The sequence below is a fragment of the Euprymna scolopes genome, chromosome 21 (genome assembly GCF_053919585.1).
Source record: "Euprymna scolopes isolate OS-2025 chromosome 21, ASM5391958v1, whole genome shotgun sequence".
Taxonomy (NCBI): Eukaryota; Metazoa; Mollusca; class Cephalopoda; order Sepiida; family Sepiolidae; genus Euprymna; species Euprymna scolopes.
Window position 1 is genome coordinate 45,101,041 of NC_136502.1, and position 23,327 is coordinate 45,124,367.

Sequence of the window (23,327 nt, forward strand, 5' to 3'; positions counted from 1 at the left end):
TGAACCTCAAATATAAACAAATGTCTCTGAGAACGCAAAAATCTACATAAACGAAATAAAGAGCAACAAGAAAATATATGAAAATCAAAACATTTATTGTATAAAAAATGTATCAAAATATAATTTTAAAGTTTTAATATATTTTCTTTCAAAATAAAAGTAGGTGTTATCGACCCTGTTCTAGGATGACAAAAACGCCCTCTACCGGCCGTTCTTGAAACTAAAATGTATGGTGTTTTCAGCTAAAAAAACAAACAAACAAAAAAAACAATGGTTTCTATTGATTTTTTTTTTGTCAATTCTAATAAATTACAATGGTAGTTTCGAAATTATGCAGTCGAAATTACCTGAAAAAAATAAAATATATTGCTGAATTATTAAAAAAAAAAAAACAACTTTAATCGTGTTAGCAGATGAAAAATTGCCGCCATCTTATTTGAATTGAAACGGAAAATTACCTCTCTTTTGAACTCTTCTGTGTATTACGATCGTGTTCATCAAATTCTATTTTTATTTTCTTTAACAAATAGTTTTCTACGTTATCGATTTTCGTAATTTTTTTATATAATCATCTTTAAAATACGAGGAATACGTAGACACCATTGTTTTTATGTGAAATTCAGTATTACGATTTCCAAAATTTCGTTCTAATTTAAAAAAATTTTTTTTATTACATTTTCACCCCAAACAAGGCACATTGCCACTTTGATGTAGGGGGCTAATATCAGGGACATAATCTACAGGGGAGCAAGATGTCGGTTCACGTTACACTTGAACTTCTGCATGTCAGTACAGTTGGGGAAGCAGGAACCCGGAAGGGAATTCCAAAGTCTAGCGGTTCTGGGGAAGAAACTACTGGAATAGAAAGCTCTCTTACATCTAGGGATCTCTACTGTGAAGGGGTGTGATTTAGCTGCTTGTCGGGTTTGTCGGGGGTATTTACGCTGATTGGGTACGAGTGCTTGCAGTTTGTCGGAGCATTCACCGTTAAAGTATTTGTAGAACAGGCAGAGGGATGCAGCTTAAATGATAAATTCCACGCTCTGTACTAAGGCTAGAGATAAATTTTCCGAAATTAGCACAGACGTGGATTTATTTTTGCTACCGTAGAAGTCAGAAGAACTTTATTTAAGTAATATACTTAATATCTACAATTGCCCTATGCTCGCTTGTATTAATAAAGAAGCCTCGTTGATATCTCTACCAAACCACTGGATATAGCTTATAATCAACTGTTACTATAATTGTAACTGAAATCTATAGTGATCTTAGCTGCGTCACTAGGACTTTTTTCTGAATAGATACAATTGTTTTGTCCCCAACCTTAATGACTGCCTATGAATATGAATTCCGAATCATGACGAAATAATTGTTTCTCTTTACCTCCAAGACGACTGCCTATGTCTAACCTGCATGCAAAATAGGGGAAAAGAAGGGAAAATTTTAATCCTTTCTTCCAAACTAAAGCAATACTTGAAACTCTAAATCCTAATGAAACTTTACTGTATTCTGTAAGTAAATAACCTGACCCTTGAAAGCTAACAATCTGCTCCCCCCGCTTTAGCTGCCACTAAAACCCTACATTACACACGTCTTAGTAGTGGAATCCTTAGCCTCCAGCTCCTAACTTTTCACATGCTAACCGCCTAACAGTCATCACTAAACATCTATACATTTCTACCTCTGACATGCATTAGAGTTCATTCCTATCCAGTTTGGTACTTACCAGCCAACGTATGCACTCGGATGCAAAGCGATCTTCATTACATAACAATGCCCCCCCAGATGGTGTTGCACTGAACAATACTAAACCAAATCCGATACTCCCTGTTATGCAAAACGCTCGATGACTCTTAAATGAAAACTGAAATTATCTCCCTTCAATAGTAGAAACACTAACACAACTTCTATCTATTTGCATCGACTGAAAACTTGCCCAAATATCTATTTTACTTAATTATACATACGGAATACGCCATGACTTAAAATGTACCTCCAGTTATACCCTTACTGTACTGCACACACTTCTTAACCCTCCTAAATCTAAATATACAGTGACTGGGCAAAATTCTTAGCTCAAATCCTAATACGTACTCACTCTATAACATTATTCTGTACCTAAACTAACATAAAGTTAAATGGAAAAATCTAAGGTAAAAGACTTAATCTGCACTAGCGCCTTTCTAACAAGCCTGCTCACATAACTGCTTCCACTGCATGTCCCTAAATCACTTTGAGGAGTATAACTATTCATTAGATATATAAACTCTACAAACTAACCCTGTAACATTAACTAACCGCATGGGGTAGCAGAAATACCTGGATTAAGATCCAGGCGTGGAGCAAACCCTCTCAGGGCTGATGGACCCAATAGATCTTTCCAGATCACCCGTCTAGGAGAAGGAAAACTCTGAAACTAAACCAAAGGGGAGGGAGGCCTCTCCAGTCTTGGATGACAACCTTCCTAGAGCTGGTGACTCAAACAAATTACCGGTCTGCAAACCTAAATTGCTTAAGGAGTAGATAGGCTCTGTCTATCGCCCAGCTTCCATACTCCTTCTTTGCCTATTAATCAGGCGCAGAGACACTATCACAGTGAATCGACAAAACACTTAGTGGTAGATCTTGTTTCCTGTCTAGGGCAATGAATGCCGTTCACCCACTCTCAACACATCCCACCCCTCAAAACTGGGCATTTGGGAGTGCTTGAGTACAACACATGCCTATGCAATTAGATCAGGGTGACCTTCTTCTGATGGGTTGAGGGTACCGGATTGACAGTTCATGGCTGCTGTTTCCGACTGGTAGTACAGGAGCCCTAACAGTCCTAGTTGAAGAAAGGTCAGCTAATGGTCTACTTGTGTTGTATGTCTGATACCCTGTTACGCATATAAACTTCCTAAAGAAATAAAAATTTGCCCAGTCAAGAAGAATTTTTTTCCCTCTGACTGAGGACACAACAAACACTACACTTTGAAACATACTACACTTTGAAAAATAGTACACTTTGAAAAATAGTACACTTTGAAAAACACTACACTTTGAACAATACTACACTTTGAAAAATACTACACTTTGAAAAATACTACACTTTGAAAAACACTACACTTTGAAAAGCACTACACTTTGAAAAACACTACACTTTGAAAAATACTACACTTTGAAAAATACTAAACTTTGAAAAAACACTACACTTTAAAAAATACTACACTTTGAAAAACACTACATTTGAAAAATACTACACTTTGAAAAACCCTACACTTTGAAAAATACTACACTTTGAAAAACACTACACTTTGAAAAGCACTACACTTTGAAAAATACTACACTTTGAAAAACACTACACTTTGAAAAACACTACACTTTGAAAAACACTACACTTTGAAAAATACTACACTTTGAAAAATACTACACTTTGAAAACCACTACACTTTGACGAATGTAATATTGACAAAGATCCTGAAAGTGTGGGGGTGCCAGATTTAACAATGTTATTGCCATTTCGTTTGTAAGCCATTCCACTTTTATATAAACAATCACATTCGCATCCTTCATATAAAAGCTTTTCTATTGCTCTGTAGTTGTCTGTGAAACATTAACAAGTATCTTGTCTATCCTTTCCTTTAGCTCCCTACAGCAAATGGTTTCATACCTTGTCTGAAGCAATTTCAATACAAAAAAGAAAACATGCAAATAATACAACCTGACATGGGAGAACATTTTTACTCATCCTCTATCTATCTTACTCTTAACACAACACATTTTCTCCTATTACCTTCTGTTCAACAATCACCACAATACCGCATTTACTCTGTGGACTACCTTACTATTAGATATTGGTAGACAGGTTAATGGAAGGGTTGGGGTCGGAGAGGGGCTTTGCACTGAACAGAAATTATGAAAATCATGATTTTCAGGCAGAGGTCCCCTTCTCTTTTTGCTCTTTCATTTTCTAGGCGTTGGCTGGCAAGACTTGAATAAAAGAAGATGTGTTTACCAGAGGTCTCCAGGACTGGGGACAGCAGGTGAAGAGCGATCAATGGAGTAAAAAACTATTCATTCTATTTCATCTCTCTATAACTATCTTTCTCTCTATCTCTCTCTATCTCCCTCATTATCTTTCTCTCTCTCTCTTTCTATTTCTCTCATTCGTGCAAGTTTATGCTCTGCCTTTGATTAAAAGCTTGTTATGAATAAAAAACAATGCTGCTGTGTTGTGCATCTAACTTTAATTCCAGTGAGAATTGCTGCCTCAAACGTGTTGTCATAGTTTTGTGTATCAATGAACAAAGAAGCAACCAGCTATGGCAATAAGACAGTATTATGGTGACGGAAGCGAGACAGTATCTTCGTGGCAATGAAGGGATGGCAGATGATCAGCACACATGTCTGGCTCCCAACAATTCTGGTGACAGCAGCGAGACCATCAGTTGATACGAGTAATGTCTATTTTTTTTCTATAAATACTATTATGGTAAATATTCTTCAGAATCCTTGGATCTTGCTTCTCTTATTCCAGTTCGTTTGGCTCATTGATCTAGTGGTCTCCATCAATTTGCTGTTTTCATATCTCACTGTAATACAGCTTCCTAGTCAAGTAGTTTCATTACCAGAATTGTAGGCTTGCAGAACGCTCATCCTGCTGACTGTTTTCCTCCTACCTACAACCTTGGTCATGTCTTTGCGATAATCATCTCTTGTTCTTGCTAGCTACTTACATCAAGTAGCATCACGCCTTGTCTCGAGCGATTTCTATAAAAAATGGTGGAGAGTGAAACAATAGAAACACCAAACAAAAAAAAAAAAGAAAAAAAAGAAAACAAAACAAAGAAACCAAATAAAAAGCACTGAAACAAGTCTATTTATCCTCTAAGTGGGAGTGAAAATTAAGTATTAAGTATGAAGAAATGAAATAAGAATGAAGTTTTAGAGTGGTGATATACTTCCAAGATAAATCAAATTCAGGAAGTGGTGAGTAGCATTTTTGATGATCTATATTACCTAAAAATAAAAAAAAAGGGACAAAACTCACTTGACTAGCTAAGAGGCTACCTTAACCGAGATGGACTCCAAAAGAAGCCAGAACCATACTCGGGCAGGGAACACATACTCATACCTTTTTTTTTTTTTTTTACATGGGGGTCACCACTTATCAAGGCCCGGAGGCCACTCAGGGATAAGGATTATTGCGTGTACAGTAATCAATGAGATAGTATTGTACTAATCATTAGTATTGGAGATTTGATAGAGTGTCTTACTTAAGGGGGCGGTTTGTCAGGAATTTGTTTATGTTGGATTTGAAGACATCCAAGTTTCTCTATAAGGTCACCATTCGCCCATGTATGGAGTACTGTTGTCACATCTGGGCTGGTGCATCTGCTGCTTGTCTCTCGCTCCTGGACAGGGTTCAAAAGAGAGTCGCCAACCTGATAGGTCCTGAACTGTCATCTAGGCTTCAGCCTCTGTCCCATCGACGAGATGTTGCATCCCTCTGCCTGTTCCACAAATACATTAATGGTGAATGCTCTGACGAACTGCAAACAGTTGTACCTCCTCGACGTAACTACCCCCACAAACCCGACAAGCTACTAACAGTAGAGATCCCTAGGTGCAAGAAAGCCTTTTACTCCAATAGTTTCTTCCCCAGAACTGCGGGTCTTTGGAACTCCCTTCCGGGATTCTGCTTTCCCAACTGCACTGATATGCAGAAGTTCAAGTGTAATGTTAACAAACATCTTTCTACTCATCTCCCTTCATAATGACCCTGCTAATTAAGTCCCTGATAGTAGCCCCCTGCTTCAAAGTGGCACTGTGCCTTGTTTGGGGTGAAAATTGAATAAAAAAAAAAGAAAAAAGTTGTAGTCAGGTGGGAAACAGGCGAACGGAACTGAATTCCATTCATCCACATATGCTTGCAACTTGTATTCATGTTTTGTTGAATTCTTTGGAATGTAATTGTTTTCTACCGCATCTAATTTTAACCTTAAGCTGATGCTTGAAGAATAAAATCTGATCCTGATGAAAAAGATTCAATCCCATGCAATCCTTTCAGATGCATTATCCATAGCAGCATTCTGAATATAGCCAGTATCATGAGAAACATCATCCGTTTCTCTGTAGCCCATAAGGTTCAATATTGTTGGTCACATATGGTGTAACATTTTCAACAACAAAATAAAATCTTTATACGTACGTGTGAGGTGTTTATGCATTATAGTCGCTTCTTTTTTCTCGTCACCGTTTCATCTAGTAGTTGCTAGAGAAGTAAGCATTTTTTTGTGAAGAAAAAGGACACAAGGAAATGTTCACAAAGCGTTTTCATAAATGGTTTTATTTGGAAAGAATCGATTCAGGAGCAAGAGGGAGGATGTTCTCTTAGCCAATAATTTGCGATTTAACTTAACCTTTTAACATAATGAAATGAGTGATACGCACGGACAGAAACCTCGAGGTATCATTCGCATGGCTTCTGCAGAGAGACTGATCTGGAAATCTTTTTTTTTTTTTTTCCTGCTCGAAAAATGTGACCTGCTGTCCCTACCTAAACTCTATGTTACCTGTCTCTGGGGACAATACTGTTTGCAGATTAAGGTTATCATGACATGCACTAAATGTGACCCTTGTCAAAATTCACACTAGGTAACTTAATCATCATTGACGTAGGGTCCCTAATATATAACAGTGATTCTTACATGGATAGCAACTGCTTGGGATTGATTCTAGCTGACACGCAATTGCCATGCTTCCAGAACAAACAAAGTTTACTACAACTGAAGAAGGCATGCTCAGTTGTCTTTTTTTTTTTTTTTTTTCAGTTTTGTCACATCATAGATAATCAGGAATGTATATTACGCTCAATCTAAAGAGTTTGCTAATAACGTTTACTGCATACCAGATTAAGTATGAGTAAGAGAGCAGTTTAGTCTAATAATAAAGATAAGAAAAGAGAGTCTCATTTTAACATTTAAAAGCAACTTTATTTGTCATCTTCGTTAGTAGCATGTACAAGAGAAAAACGGGTTAGTAGCTGGAAGTGTTCTTGTGTGTAAAGATAGTATGAATATTATACCAGTTCAGTTTACACGTGTTTGTAGCCAATAGTTGTCAGGACAAAGGAGGTCGGTTAAAGGAGAAAGAAAGGGGAAGGTATTCAGTAAATTTACGTGTTGTAGTGGATACTAGGAGTGTGTCGGTGTATCGACGAGACCAGTTCTGTAGCATGATAAAGAAAGTTTGTGTGGGTACTGCACGTGGAAATAAGTGGGAGTTTGAAGATAGCCATGTTGGCTTATTGTACTCACATTAGCTTGTGGCCAAAGGCCCAGGCGAATGTCTGCTGCCAGCAAAAACCAGGGAGAAAAAGAGAGTATGAAAGAGAGCATTGTCGGTTTTACCTTTTATACATTCGATCATGTGACTGGGAGCTGGCTTGTGATTGGGCAAGTCAATAAGACGGAAGATTTAAATCTGGAGCTGCGAGATTTCGCCTCTGCCAGTTATTTTTCAACTGTTACAGTATGCACAGTTGCTGGGATATCCCTAACCTTGTATGCAACTCCATTAAAAGCATATCTCTTCCATCAACCATCCCAGCTGCTCTATAAAAAGATCCAGTTTGTATTATTTGGATTATTCAGACTCCCAAGGATTCGTAGTGTAACAGATAAAGTACTAAGTAAAATTCAGTTCTAAGTGACACTCTTCTGGAGGTTGAAGTTTTAATCCTCAGTAGAGAACATCAGAGTTGCAAAAACTGGTACTAAAAGAACTTGTAAATATGGTAATGTCTGGCTGGCCTGCCAGTCGAGCTGACTGCCCAAGCTACCTCTTATCATTTTGGAACTTTATAGATGAGATTGGAGTTCAAGATAGTATTTTGATTAAGAGCAACAAAATCATAATACCAGCCTCCCTGCAAAGAGGTATATTGGAAGAACTCCATCCATCACATCAAGGAGTTAAGAAAACCAGAGTAAGAGCTCATTCAGTGATATACTGGGTGGGGATGATATTGAGGATAAAGTGCTTGATTGTCACACCTGCTAAAAGTATCAGGCGAGTATCCCTGCTGAATCGATGTACCAACATGAAATCCCTGCTTTTTCTTTGGTGATATGTCAGCACAGATTTATTCTCAATAGCTGGGAAGGAATATTTGCTTGTAGCAGACCAGTACAGCTGAAGTCCATTCATATGATGCCTGCACTCCACCTCATTATCAGCCAGGATCAAAAATATAAAGGCAATATTTGGTGAACGAGGTGTACCGGAAGTTTTATACTCAGACAATGGTCCAAAGTTCATGGCCAAGGAATTTTAAGTCTTTTCCAAATCGTACAGCTTTCTACACAAGGTATTGTCTCCACATTACCCTAAATCTAATGGAGTCAGAATATACAAGAAAATATTGTTGAAAGGCAAAAGAAACTGGACAAGACAGTTATCTAGCACTGATGGTATACAGGGACACAGAAATATCTGCAAACATCAGCTCTCCAGCAAAATTGCTTAATGGCTGACAAATACAGACACCACTTTTATCCAAGCTGAAACTCAGTGATGAGCAGACAAGAATAGCAGTACTGCAGTACAAGGAAAGATCAGTTATGACAAGCAGCTTAACAGACACCACCCACTTTGGTATGCAAGGCAGAAAACCTATGTCCAGCATAAGAAAAGAAAGCTAGGCCAGAATCGTTCAGCATTTTGCTGCAGCACCAAGATCCTACATAGTCTGAAAGTAGTCACATCTGCCAAAGGAATAGGCAATCCATCAGACCAGCTAAAAGAAACAATACTTGACGGTAGATCTGACCAACCACATGCATCTGAAGAAATTGCATCACAAAGGGAACTGCACATCAAAAATGTTCCAACACCACACACACTTCAGAACAGGTCATCATTAGACCTTAGCTAGAGGAGGTCTGAGGGCCAGGTATCACGTACATGGATAAAGCAGCCTACCACTAAATCACACACCAGTGGATCCTGTAGATCTACTTCTGAGCTAAGAAGATCCTGAAGATGTATAAAGACCTCACAGAGACTAGACTAGATCTATAAAGCTCCTCACACTCTTAAAAAATAGACATGCACGAACCTTTTCTAGTCTCACACAAAAACACGCGTTCACAGCTCAAGCCATATTTCTTGTCATATACATACGCGCACACAAACATGCGCGCACACGTCCACACACGTACATATATTTACGTTCGCGTACATACACTTACATTCACGTGTATACACACACATGCTAACGTACACACTTGTACTCACATACGCGCACACATACGCACACATGGGCAACGTCACTTCCCCTTTCAAAGGAAATCCACACATGCGCAAAAGACCACCGGAAACACCTATAAAAGCAAGAGCAATAAGCAGCTTCTTTTTTTTCAGACCAGCTTCCGAGCTGGGCAGTCTACAGACCGACAGCGTACCTTTTCGGCAGGTGCGTGCACGCGCGCGCCTCACGCCACTTGCTACTATGTGGGACAAAAAGCTAACAGACTTTATATGCTTTCTCTCTCCATGAACTGGATTAACATTCTCACTCTTTCTCTCTCTATATATATGCAACTTGTCCCTGAGAATACCTTCGCGCAGCTGACTGCTAACATGGCGCGCAGTTTAACTGATGTCAACCCTCTATCCTTTTCTTTTTCTACACGCTGGACTATCATTCCCATTTTACACTACATTACTCACTTCTCTTCCCACGCGCGAACAAACGATAGTGACCCGAACGTGAGATGTACACACATTTCCTTTTTCCTTCTATACTACTAGTCTCGCAACAAACGATGGTTACACCCATGCGGACATGAACACATGTTATATCTAAAACATTCATTCTTTCAACAGTAAATAAACGACACGTGCCTGTGCCTGTTTTAGAAGTATTTTAATGGAATGTGCTCTGATGAACTCATTGCACTTGTGCCCCCTCGACGTACATATCTCTGACAAACCTGTTTAGCAACAAAATCACACCCCTTCACTGTTGAGGTCCCTGAATGCCAGAAAGCTTTCTACTCTAATAGCTTCTTCCCTCAAACAGCTAGACTTTGGAATTCCTTTCCTGCTACCTGCTTCCCTGATTGTACTGATATTCAGAAGTTTAAATGTAATGTAAACCAACATCTTGTTCATTTTTCCTCGGCATGATCCAAAATAGTAGCCCTTTACGTTTAAGTGGCGATATGCCTTGTTAGGGATGAACGTGATGAAAGTATATGTGCACAAGATGTAGAAGATTGGTACATGAGTCAATTGAGTTCTTTTTGCCCTTCCTCCCCTGGCCAAAGGCACAGGAGTCGGGCATGTGCGCTGACTTAAGAATTCTGGAGAAAACTGAGTTTGTTGAGCAGGTTTTATAAGAGTTTTAAGTTTGCACTGGCTTATTACTTTCATATGTAAGTGTTAATTCTGGAGCTTAAAACGATTTTTATTGATTGAAAATAATTTGAGTTCACATGTTCCTGTGAAAATTTACTTGTTTTAGGAAGTGAGAAACAAAGTGAATCCCCCCCCAAAAAAAAACAAAGAAGGAAAGAGTGTACGAATTAGAGCCATTTGCTTTTTAGCATTCCTAGGACTCACATCACGATTCAACCACTACATAATAACTAAGGAAAAAAAAAAAAGTAGCACATGAAAAGATACATAAGTTGCAGGTATTTTAAACCTAGTTTTCTTTTCTGGCATCAATCATTGACGCCATGTTTTTTCTCCTCCAACAATTAGGCAAGCAACATCCAATTTCTGTATATTTCAAACCACAAATAAATGCAAAGAAGATACTGCCAAGTCTGCTGCAAAGAATTTAGGTTTCCTCTTCCGGATTAAAAAACTATTCATAACTGCCAGTATCCTATATTCTTATAAACCCACCATTCATCCATACAAGGGGTATTATTGCCGCATCTCGGCTGGTGCACCGATCACTAATTTCTCCCTCTAAGACAGGGTGCAAAGTCATTAACCTCTTAGGTTTTTTTTTACTTCGAAGTTATCACTGAATGTGATGTGACCATCACAAGGAGTGGCAGGGCTCCCAACTCTGGAGAATGCTGGGCAGCTATGCTTGTGTTATTTGTTAAGTATTATTGTATGCCTGGGCAGCGGCGGCCGACCCTGCTGAAAGGAAGAGTTAAGTTATGAATTTTATTATTTTTTTATGAAACCAACATATAAATCTGATTGTTTGGTGAACGTGACAATTTAATATCACTTTGAGAGACTTAACAAAATATAATTTCATTTCCAATGCTAACAAGTACAATACCCGACCAGGAGGTCGGAGGGGGGGGGGTGACTTCTTCTTGAGAAACACAACTGAGAGCGTTCGCAGATTCACAGGTGCATGCAGGGAATTGGGAATACTTACTGGTGATTGGTCTAGGGAGCAACCTACCCTACCCCAATACCTCTGTACATAAGCGAATCCTCGCACCAAAATCAGTAGTTAGAGCTAAGTTCTGAGCGAATCGAATCCTAATCGAAGAGTCGTCACCGCTCCTCTCGTCCCAACATCACCACCGCAAAACTGAGAGAAATTAAATCTAATTGGGACTCAATAGTGTTTGTTAAAAATCAACAACTGAACAATTGTATATAAGTGTATATCATATTTTGTATATCTAACGTGAATTAACCAAGTAGAATAGAGATATCTGAGTCTTTCTTTCTTTTGCATACATGAAAATCTATTCACTTCTAGCATGACAGCAGCATATCAACTTGAAGGTAAAATTGACTCCGACCAAATCGAGCAATGTCCTGGTGTACCGAGACATCTGTAGCGGACCCTGGGTATATAATACCCTAGCTCGCCACAAGAAAATAATGAAACGAATGGAATTGAAGGAAACAAAGACTCAATTGATGGATAAGATAAACATCGTTTATTTGCTGTTGAAAGAGTGAACTTTTAGTTATAACGTGTGTTGATGTCCGCACGTTCGGGTCACTATCGTTTGTTCGCGCATGGGAAGAGAAATGAGTGTTGTAGTGAAAAATGGGAATGATAGTCCAGCGTGTAGACAAAAAAGTGGATAGAGAGTTGACATCAGTTAGTAGTAGAGCTACGCAAAGGTGTTCTCAGGGACCAGTAGTAGATAGAGAGAGAAAGAGTGGGAATGTGTACATACAGTCTGTTAGCTCGTGCCCTATACATAGTAGTAAGTGGGCGTGATGCACGCGAGCGTGCGCCTCCCGAAAGGGAGGCGGCTGGTTAGCCCAACCTCTCTGGTTGAGAGTTGGTCCTAAAAGGGTAGAAACAGCTTGTCTCTTTGTTTTATACTTGTTTCTGGTGGTCATTTGCGCATGTGTATAATTCCTAGGAAAGCGGAAGTGACGTCATCCATGTGTGCGTTCGTGTGCGCGTGTGTGAGAACATATGTATACGTTAGCGTGTGTGTATATACCGTGAATGTGAGTGTATGTACACGAACGTGGATATGTGTACATGTGTGGACGTGGGCGCGTATGTTTGTGTGCGCGTATGTATATGACATAGCTTGAAATGTGAATGTGTGTTTTTGTGTGAGACTTGAAAAAGGCTCGTACAATACTCCCCTTCCTAGGAAAAAAATACATGCAATGTATATATATTTATGTATATATATATATATTTTTTTTGTGAGTAATGTTTTCGGCAGTTGATTTTTTTGTCCTGTTTTTTTTTTTTTTGTTGGTGTGGTTGTTTGAAAAACGTCAAAAAAAACGGAATGTCAAAAACGGAGTGTGTTCGTAAAAAAAAGTATTTACTTACGCGTGGAAAAGCGTTTACTCTTTTTTTTTTTAGGCTGACATTTGTTTGTTGGTTTCTTTTTTGTTGTGTGCTGACATGTGCAACGAGTTGCTTGGACAGAGAAGTGAATTGTTCGTTTGGAAGGAAAATATTTTTGTTTCGTGGTGACGTCGTGTGTGTGTCCAGTTGACGGTATCTTCGCAAGTGAGTCTGCAGATATGTGTGCATCGTTTGGACTGGTGCTGGTTGCACGTTCGTTCTTGTTGAACGATGAGTTTGGTTGCCGTTGTCTTCGCATGTGCGTTTGCGGTAGTGTGTGTACATTGTCTGTACGGGCCTTTGTTGTGTATTCGTTCGTGGTTGCCGGCTGTCAACGAAACTTCCAAGTTTTGAGTTTATCAGCATGCGTGGTGCATCTCAACTCGTATTGTTGATTCAACTTCTTCCTATGTGTTGATAGGGATGTCCTGTTTCTTTGTTGTTGTGTCTGCTGTGCGGGAGGAAATTGCATAGGCCTATGTGGTTTTGCTCCTCGCGTTTGTTGGTAATGTCAGGAAACCGTGAAAATGTTTGTCGAGCTCGAATTTGTTTTTAAAATTCGGTACAAAGTGTACAGCTCCGTGTTCGTTTTCTGCCGAGTCTGACGAGGGTTTCGCCATTGTTGTTTGTAGTAGTCCTTGTCGGTAGTGGTTTTCTTGTTGAAAAGTGCGTTTTTTTCTTTATCAAATAAAACGTGCGTCTCGCTCAAAACAATTAATTTAAAAAAAAAGGTAGGGTCGCCATGCTTATTTGTTTTCGCGTCAGTCGGGCGCCAGTTTGTTGTGGACTTGTGGTATAGGAGGCAATGCTTGTTCGTCTTGTGTCCGGTTGTCACCATTTCGTGGTGGTGGTGCGAATAGGGGTAATGAATTGTCTCAAGGAAGAAACGAACGACGTGTTAAATTGAATTAAACGAACAGGAATTTCTTTCGTGAAAGAAACAAGCGAAAGAAAAGGGTACCACACGTGGTTAGTTTTGCGTGCGTCTCTTGTTGTTAGCTGGTTTATTGTTGTAGAGAGAGAGAGTCTGTGTGTGTATGAGTGCTTCGTTCAACCTCATCCATTTCACTTTAAATAAAGGGGTCACCAAATAATGTAGTGGACCCTGGGTATATAATACCCTAGCTTGCCACAAGAAAATAATGAAACGAATGGAATTGAAGGAAACAAAGACTCAATTGATGGATAAGATAAACGTTGTTTATTTGCTGTTGAAAGAATGAACTTTTTAGTTATAACATGTGTTCATGTCCGCGCGTTCGGGTCACTATCGTTTGTTCGCGCGTGGGAAGAGAAATGAGTGTTGTAGTGAAAAATGGGAATGATAGTCCAGCGTGTAGACAAAAAAGTGGATAGAGAGTTGACATCAGTTAGTAGTCAGCTACGCGAAGGTGTTCTCAGGAACCAGTAGTAGATAGAGAGAGAAAGAGTGGGAATGTGTACATACAGTCTGTTAGCTCGTGCCCTATACATAGTAGTAAGTGGGCGTGACGCGCACAAGCGTGCGCCTCCCTTTCGGGAGGCGGCTGGTTAGCCCAACCTCTCTGGTTGAGAGTTGGTCCTAAAAGGGTAGAAACAGCTTGTCTCTTTGTTTTATACTTGTTTCTGGTGGTCATTTGCGCATGTGTATAATTCCTAGGAAAGCGGAAGTGACGTCATCCATGTGTGCGTTCGTGTGCGCGTGTGTGAGTACATATGTATACGTTAGCGTGTGTGTATATACCGTGAATGTGAGTGTATGTACGCGAACGTGAATATATGTACATGTGTGGACGTGGGCGCGTATGTTTGTGTGCACGTATGTATATGACATAGCTTGAAATGTGAATGTGTGTTTTTGTGTGAGACTTGAAAAAGGCTCGTACACATCCTACAAAGAATTCCCTGTGAAGAACGAGCACAACACATATGTGACAAGGGGATCCTTATTAGGGATGCCGGTAACCAGAAAAGATCACGTCTGGTTGCCGGTAACCCAGAAAGTCACATTATCAAGGCCTGAAGGCCACTCGAGATTAAGTATTAATGAATGTAAGATGGTAGTGTAGTAATCGTTAATGGTGTAAATTCGGTAGAATTGGATTATTTATGTGGTCAACTCAACAAGAACTTGTTTACATTGGATTTGAAGGTTAATGTGTTGTATTCAACCGTGGAGCAGGCCAACAGAACAGTGCTCCACAGGCGGGAAGTTCTGGGAAAGCAGTTTTATTCATGGAATCTGCAATTAGATTTTGACACTGATAGAGAGTGGGGGAAATCGTATATAGTGGTTGTAGCTAGTCAAGTGTTTTTTGTGAAAGTTTGACAAGGAGTGACCATAGATTAGGGTTCAGTCGAGCACCATCTCCCAAGTTCCAGCCCTTTTCATATCGGTACTGTGCTTGTTTTACAAGTACTTCCATGCAATCTTCTACAATGAACTTACTGCACTTTTACCTCCTGAACATAATACACGATCCATCCAACTAGCAGCAAAATCGCACTCTTTCACTGGAAAAGTTCCCAGGTGTCATAAAACTTTTTACTTTTTTCCTTGGATCGCCTGTCTTTGGAATTCCAGCTCTGTTTTCTATTTCCCAACTATACCAACATAAATTTAAATGCAATGTGAACAAACACCTTGCTGCACAACTCCCCATTCAAGATGCCCACCTATAAATCTAGCAATATGCCTTGTTTGAGGTGAATAAAAATAAACAAAACAAAGAAAATTAGCCACTTTAAATCTGGATAACCCTGATTGCTTTTGGGTTAGGAGTAGAGTGTAGTATGATCTGTTCTGATACTACATTTTTGACTATTCTGTGGTTGCTTAGTGAAGAAGAAATCCTCCAAAACGGAGGCAATTTTTATATTTGTTTCAAACCAGAGTGGCTCTTTTTGGGCAGCTGGATTTTTTCCCACATGTAAGACAAACCTTCTGTCTAACTCTACTCTCGTGAATAGGCAATCGGATCCCTGACTGCTTTATAATAGGGGACAACCTCTCCCTTTACACCGGCAACATCCTTTTTCTTCGAAACTAAATTGAAAACAAAACAAAATAACAAAAAAAATATTTGATTGCTTTGCCTTTCTTTCTTTTTCTACAATGAAAATTTATTTCTTCAATTTTATTTATTTTAATTCTAAGTTTGGTTTTATGGGTTAATCTCCAACCGATTAGCATGTGGGGATTATAGAATGAAAGATTAAAAAAAAAAATCGGACGAAGATTTTAAAAAAGAAACAAAAAAAAAAAAAAAAAAAAAAAACGCAAAATGAAGGTAAGAAAAAAAAAGTACCTAATTTTTTTCTTTATTCTTTATTATTTATATATTTATTTATTTCAGATGCAAAGAATTTTAATTTTATTTTCATCGAATTTTTAATCCATCATTACGTTTTATGTTAAATTAGGGATTTGACCCGCATAATAGGGATCGTTGGAAGAGTTTGCTTGTTTTTAAACGCAGCCCGAGGTATTTAAAGTTTTAAAGGCATTTGATTTTTTTTTTTGCCATTTAAATTTCCGATTTTTAAAAAAATTATTTTCATTTGCAGGGTAAACGTTACTTAGATACATAAATTATTTAAAAGCAAATACAGTTCGGAAATTAGTCAAAAACAATTTGTTTTGATTTGCAATTGAAAAAAAAAATACATAATATAAGTTATAAACCTTTAAAATTACTGATTCTGAGCCAAGTAATATTTGTTATCTATCGTCCCCATAACAGCGGAGTTACTATCATTGAGAGTATCTCTGAAAAAATTGACCACATCCTGTCTTCTCATCCCTCGGTTTTTTATGCTACCCCCACCCCATCAACAGATCTTAAACCATTCCTGTAATGTCTTGGTCTCTGTTGATTTTGCGATGAGAGTTTAGTTCTGTGCAGTTCTAGGTGGTTTGTTCTCCTAGGCTTTGCCTTCTCTCTTTGAGAAGAGGCTAGTTTATTGCTAGTTTATTGCCTGAGGCACCCTTACCGGGGAATACCGACCGGGCTGCCCAGGCACTTTTTTCAGGTCAGAGTGTCCCTCCTCGAGGGCACTGACTTCCAAATCTCATTTCCCCAGTCTGGTGTCACAGTTCTTGCAGTGGAAGGGTACTATATACCTTCACATCCGTGGAGACTTCAATATTCACAATGTTGAATGGCTGGCTAGTGGCCCACTCAAACAAGACAGATGACGAGGGGAGGTACTGTCATGATTTCTCAATTGCTTATGAACTAACACAAATTGTTCACAAACTCATCCGTATGCCTGGCACTGGCGGACAGTTTGCAAGTTAAGTTTCTTTGACCTTTTCCTAACAACTTGCCCATAATTGTGCTTATCTTCTGCTCTGTCTCCATTGGGATGTTCTGATCACTCAATTGTTTTGGTTAAGATAAAAACAAAATATAAGTCTTGAGATGTACCTCTCCATTACTGTAGGTCGATACTCTACGGCTGATTGGGATAACTTCTGAACATTTGTATCAGTATACACCTCTGTGTTCCTTGTTTAAAAAGAATATGTTCTGTATAGTATCTGACCTGATGGAATGGTTAATTGTTGGCACAGACCATTTCATACTCTTCCAGAAATTCCATCAAAATCCTAATAGCCAGCTGTGGTTCACTCCAGAATATGCCACTGCCATTGTGCACAGAAACCACTATTTCAATTGCTTTCAACGAAAAAGATGTTATGAAACTAAAGCCACCTTTAGAACTGCTAGCAATCACTATAAAAGAGTAACAAAGAATGTGAGAAATTCGTATGCTCTGGAAATTAAGCTTAAAGTAGCTGAGCAGCGGCTCGGTTCTCACCAGTTTTGGTCCTGAACAGAGATGTGTCCTCTATCTCAACCATCATTAATGGACTTGAGGTAATTTCATCAGCCGTAAACTTTGCAGCAAATTCTACCTTTTTTGACCATGGCCACCTACCCACCGTATGGTCCCTTGTGTCTAAAAATATGCTATGGGACATGCAGATATCTGTGTGTGATGTTGCCAAGCTTATCAAAAACCTTGATTCCCAACGGCGTTCCGATCATAGTGCTCAAAAAGTTTCAACCGGAACTAGTTCGCATACTTACAAAGCTGTTTAAATGTTGCCTTAAGTAGAAATGCTTCCCAACACCCTGGAAAACTTCATCAGTCTGCCCTGTATTTAAAAATTCTTGCGATCAGTCATCTGCTTCTCAGTACAGATAAATCAGTCTCGTGTGTCATGAGTAAGTTGCTGGAATTTGTGATAAATAGAGAAGTGGTTAACCATTTCAGCAGAAATAATCTACTCAGTGACATGCAATATGGCTTCTGTTCTACTAGATCTACAGCTGATGTGCTAACTGTAATATAACACAGGATTAGTGAATATCTCAATAATGGCTTCGTTTTTAGAGCAATAGCTCTTGACATATCAAAGGCTTTTGATAGGGTATGGCGTAAAGGTCTACTTCACAAGATTTCCAGCTATGGAATAGCTGAAAATGTCCTCTAAATTATTAAATCCTTTCCCTCTGATAGTCTTATAAGAGTAGTTGTTAAGGGGCAGAAATCAAAAGCTCATAGTATGAATGCTGTCATCCCTCAGGGTTCCATCCTGGACCCAACACTTCTTGATCTTCATCAATGATTTCGCAAATCACATATTTAGATCATTTGTGGACATTTATGCAAACAACACCACAAAAGCCGACAATGACCAAAGTCTTTCTGATTCTCTCTCTTCTGATTTTGAGCACGTGAGGCAATGGGGGAAAAAGGTGGCTGGTTAATTTTAATGCATCTAAAAGCAAGCTTCTCTCTTTTCATCATAATCGCTGTGACCACCATCTGGCCCCAATTGAAATAAATGTCTCTCATCTTGGGGAAGCACCATTGACAAGCTTCTGGGACTGACCTTCATTCCTGATCTAAAATGGAAAACATATATCAAATCTGTTGCCAAGATTGCTGAAAAAATGGTTAGATCATTCTACCTATCCTGTAGGTATCTCACTGCTAATGCAATTCTCTATCTGTATAACAGCCAAATATGTCCTAAAATGAAATACTGTCGCCACATCTAGAAAGGAGCTGCTCGGCACATCCTATTTTGCTTTAATAGTGTTCAAAACCAGCTTCGAAACATAGTAGGTCATACCCTTTTCTCTTCTCTGCAACCTCTTTTCCACAGAAGAGATGCTGTGAGCCTGTCTCTGCTCTATGGTTATTTTCATGGTAAGTGCTCATCTGAGCTCCAATCTATGGTTCCCCCTTGCCAAACTTTCACAAAAAAAACTCAACTAGCTACAACCACGATCAGCAATTTTCCCCACTCTCTATTTGTGCCTAAATCTAGATGCAACTTCCATGAACAAAGTTTCTTTCCTAGAACTACCTGCATGTGGAACACTGTTCCATTGATCTGCTTCCCGACTGATTACAATATGGTAGCCTCCAAGTCGAATGCAAACAAGTTCTTGTTAAGCCGTTTTCTTAAATAATTTAAATTTTACTCAATATACACCATTAACAATTATTAAACTATCACCTTACGTTCATTAACACTTATCCTTGAGTAGCCTTCAGGCCTTGATATGTATTAATTCCCTTGTAAAAAAAAAAAAGAAGTAATCATCTCTAGTCAGAGGCAGTAATGTTCATAACATAAACAATTAGCTAAAAAAGTTGGCTACTTTGCTTAGAATTGATATTTATTGTAACTTAAAAATTTTTTTTTAGGCAAAAGGTTACAAATGAATAAATAAACTAAAATAACATTTTTCAACTAATTTTCCAATTATATTTCCCTTTAAATAATTTACATCCTCAATATTAAGTCATAAATTTTGTTCATGACTAAAAAATGTCCGATTACCAATTTTTGGGTATGTTGAAATGGTTTGCTGCCAAATTTTATCTATGTTTTGTCTGATTTGGTGAAAGAGCTATTATTTAGCTCTTTCACCATATGTCTGATTTTTTGAGGAGGTAATCATGTCGTTTCCTGACACATGTAATTTTATCAAAAAGACAATATGCTGAAGTTCAAGCATTATATTTTTAAGAGTTTATGTTGAACATATGAACACCACACTCTATAGCAGGCACGACAGGAAAACAAATGAACATATATCTAAAGTAATGGCAGAAACACTAGAGGATGACCTCAAATCAGTAGTGGAATGGGGACAAAAATGGATGGTAACGTTCAATGCCACCAAGACAAAACTGGTTTCATTCAATAATTACAAGAAACCTTCTCTACCACCTATAGCAATGGCCAACAACTCTTTAGCTGAGAGTACGTCTTTCAAGCTCCTTGGCCTAACGTTCACAGGAAACATGAGCTGGAACAATTACATCGAGGGCATTGCCAGGGCCGCTGCGAGGAAGGTGGGCTCTCTCTACCGTGCTAGAAAACTTCTAACACCCGAAAGTATCATGTACCTCTATAAGGCCACTATTCGCCCATGTATGGAGTATTGCTGTCATATTTGGGCCGGTGCATCGGCTACTAGTCTCTCGCTCCTTGACAGGGTTCAAAAGAGAGTCGCAAATCTGATAGGCCCTAAACTGGCATCAAAACTTCAGCCTCTGTCCCATCGTCGAAACGTTGCATCCCTCTGCCTGTTCTACAAGTATTATAATGGTGAATGCTCTGAAGAACTGCAAGCACTTGTGCCCCCACGACGTGAACACCCTCGACAGACCCGACAAGCTACACAATCCCACCCCCACACTGTAGAGATCCCTAGATGTAAAAGATCCTTCTACTCCAGTAGTTTCTTCCCCAGAACTGCTAGACTTTGGAATTCCATTCCAGGTCACTGCTTCCCCAACTGTACTGACATGCATAAGTTCAAGTGCAACGTGAACCAACATCTCGCTGCCCTAATCCCTACATAGTACCCCAGTAGATGTTTCCCTTGATAGTAGCCCCCTACATTAAAGTGGCAATGTGCCTTGTTTGGGGTGAAAATGTAATAAAAAAAAAAAAAAAAAAAAAAAAAAAAATATTGGCATTAAAATCAATTTAGTATTACGCATGAAATTGGAATAAAGGATATTTTTTAAATTAGTAAATTTGTTGATATACTAGCATAGATCCGACATGGGTGGGTAGTCAATATGAAAATAGGAATGTAAAAGATGTCAAGCGAAAAGAAGTAAAACCATCTAGTTATATAAAATAATTTATTTAAAACAAAATATTTATAAAAATATTTGTGTGCTTATGCAGAATAGGGATCACGTTATTGGTGTATTTCAGGGAGGTTACGTAAATCGCTGGGAGGTGCCAAAGCACTTATCCAATAAAATTGCAGCAGTCAAAAATCGGCAAATGGTATCTTTTATTCATTAATTTTTTCTTGTTAGGTGAAAATACAGAATAGTTAAAAAGCCCCAACCCACTTCATGTTAAGAAAGGCTTTCTAAATAATAACGTTATTATTTCAGCATGGTCCATAAACTGCACAAGTACCTTTTTTTTCATTGAAATTATCATACAATGCCTGTTTTCGATTATAATCATATGCTTTTTTTTCTTAATTTTTAATTGTTTGCTGGCGTTTTAAACATTGGCCATCATATTTTGTTAAAAAAATCACAAAGTTTTCATTCAACACCTTCTGGTGGTTTACAGAACCTGCCCGGAATATGCTGACGATAACGCGATCCCTAAGAAAAGACAACATGAGTCTCATTCTAACATTAAATAACAGTTTCATTGATCATGTTCATTAGTAGGTTTGTTTAGAGAAAGGGTTAGTCGTGGAAAGAGTTTCTGTATAGAGACGTTAGATAGGCCTGTTGAAAGAGAAAGAGTCCATGTATGTGTGTGTCTCAGGTAGTAGTAGAAATGTGCGTCCATATCTATGGACGGGCACAAAAGATTAGAGACTGTGCTGTAGGAAGAAGAGTTTATTTATGTAAAATATTGAAGTCTGGCTGCCTTGCTGGATTATTTGTATTCCCTCTTAGTCGAACTCCGGGCCTGAAGGCCAGATGAGTTCTGTTGAGTTCCAAGAGAGAAGTTGGGGACAGGTCCGATCTACATAGAGTTGTTGTCAGTCCAAGATCCAGGAAGAAAAAAGTTTTGTCATGTGTTCAGCTCGTCAGAGATATGGCATATGATTGGGCAAGCTAGCAAGGAATTTCACTGATACAACCAATCAGCAATGATGTAATATAGCAAACATATCTTAAACCGCAAGTATATGCTGCTGTTGCTGCATCTGTTTGTTACATAACATAATTATTGTTTTCAACATATCAAAGATTTACTTCTAACCTAGCCGTCACTCAAAGCTTTTGTTTTTACTTCATAGTCACTACTCATCAAGGCCTGGAGGCCACTCAAGGATAAGGGTTAATAGATACTGTAATGGAAATTTGATTATTTATTTCAGAGGACGGCTCTTCAAGAACTTGTTAACGCTTGACTTGAAAACAACACTGTTATAGTTAACTAGGAAGCAGCTCTAGGGAAAAAAACTGCTGATGGAATTTACATTTAAATTTATGTATGGATAGAAAGTAATGGAAATTACTGATAGTTGTTGTGGCTAGTTGAGTGTTCGCCACAAAATACTTACCAGGGGAAACCATAGTGAAGCTCAGTAAGTAGAGCATTTACTTGATTGGCTACTTAAAATCACTCTCTCTCCCTCCCTCTCTCTCTCTGTATATATATATATATATATATATATATATATATATATATATATATATATATATATACATATTCTCAAACCACTACTTTCACTAATATATATTATATATATATATATAAGTTAATTTTTTGTTGTTTTTATTAGTTAAAGTAGTGGTTTAAAAGTTTCTGCATCAGTGGCATAGCAACTATTTTTGCCACCCGGGGCAGTCGTAAGATTTGCCTCCCCCCTTTTCACTGGCTGTTGATAATCCGTTTGCTAATCAGAGGTAGTTCTTTATGAGCTTCAGTTTTGAAAAAGAGTGCTTACAGATGACAATGCTAATAGCTGGGCTTGGTATAGAACAATGGTATAAATATAATTCCACAAAACTTTTGAAGAAATCATTCTTTTATATAAAACTAGCGGGGGGTACCTGACGTTGCCCGGGTGTTTCAAGGTATGTGCTCTTAAATCAAAAAGAAACACGGGGGGGGGGGGGGGGGGTAAATAGCTAGGATTGAACCCGAAGCCCTGAGGTGAAGTTGGAAAATAGAATGTGAAAAAAATGACACGTTAACCGCTCGGCCAGCCAGAATGAGTTACTGAAAGATGTTTGAACTTATTTAAGTAAGAAGAGAATTGACAGGTGCCCGCACTTAATGACATCAAGTAGAAGTCATAGAGTTAACGATGTAAGCAATAGCTATTCAGCAGTTAACATTTTCTGTGGGACAATTTTTAATGAGGTCAATAACCCGGTTTGTTTATTTTTACCTAACTTTGCAGAAAACCAGCTCCCTGTTTATTAGGGGGAGTGTCTCGTCTCGAAATGAATGCAACCATCTGATATGACGATGATAAGCTGACATTGACCAAATGTTAAATCGCTTTCTGGAGAC

The 23,327-nt window shown here is 38.5% G+C and overlaps 1 protein-coding gene across 2 annotated transcripts in view; it reads left to right on the forward strand.

Moving 5' to 3' along the window:
- Positions 1-23,327, forward strand: part of LOC145242196 (uncharacterized) — a 37,615-nt gene that overhangs the window by 892 nt on the left and 13,396 nt on the right. The window contains exon 1 of one of the 2 annotated variants that reach the window (XM_080105191.1): positions 14,492-16,071. The exons of the other annotated variant lie outside the window; for it this stretch is intronic. The gene's annotated coding sequence lies outside the window, so the exon portion shown is untranslated. Of the gene's footprint in view, positions 1-14,491; positions 16,072-23,327 lie in introns of those variants that run through there. 2 annotated transcript variants of the gene reach the window in all.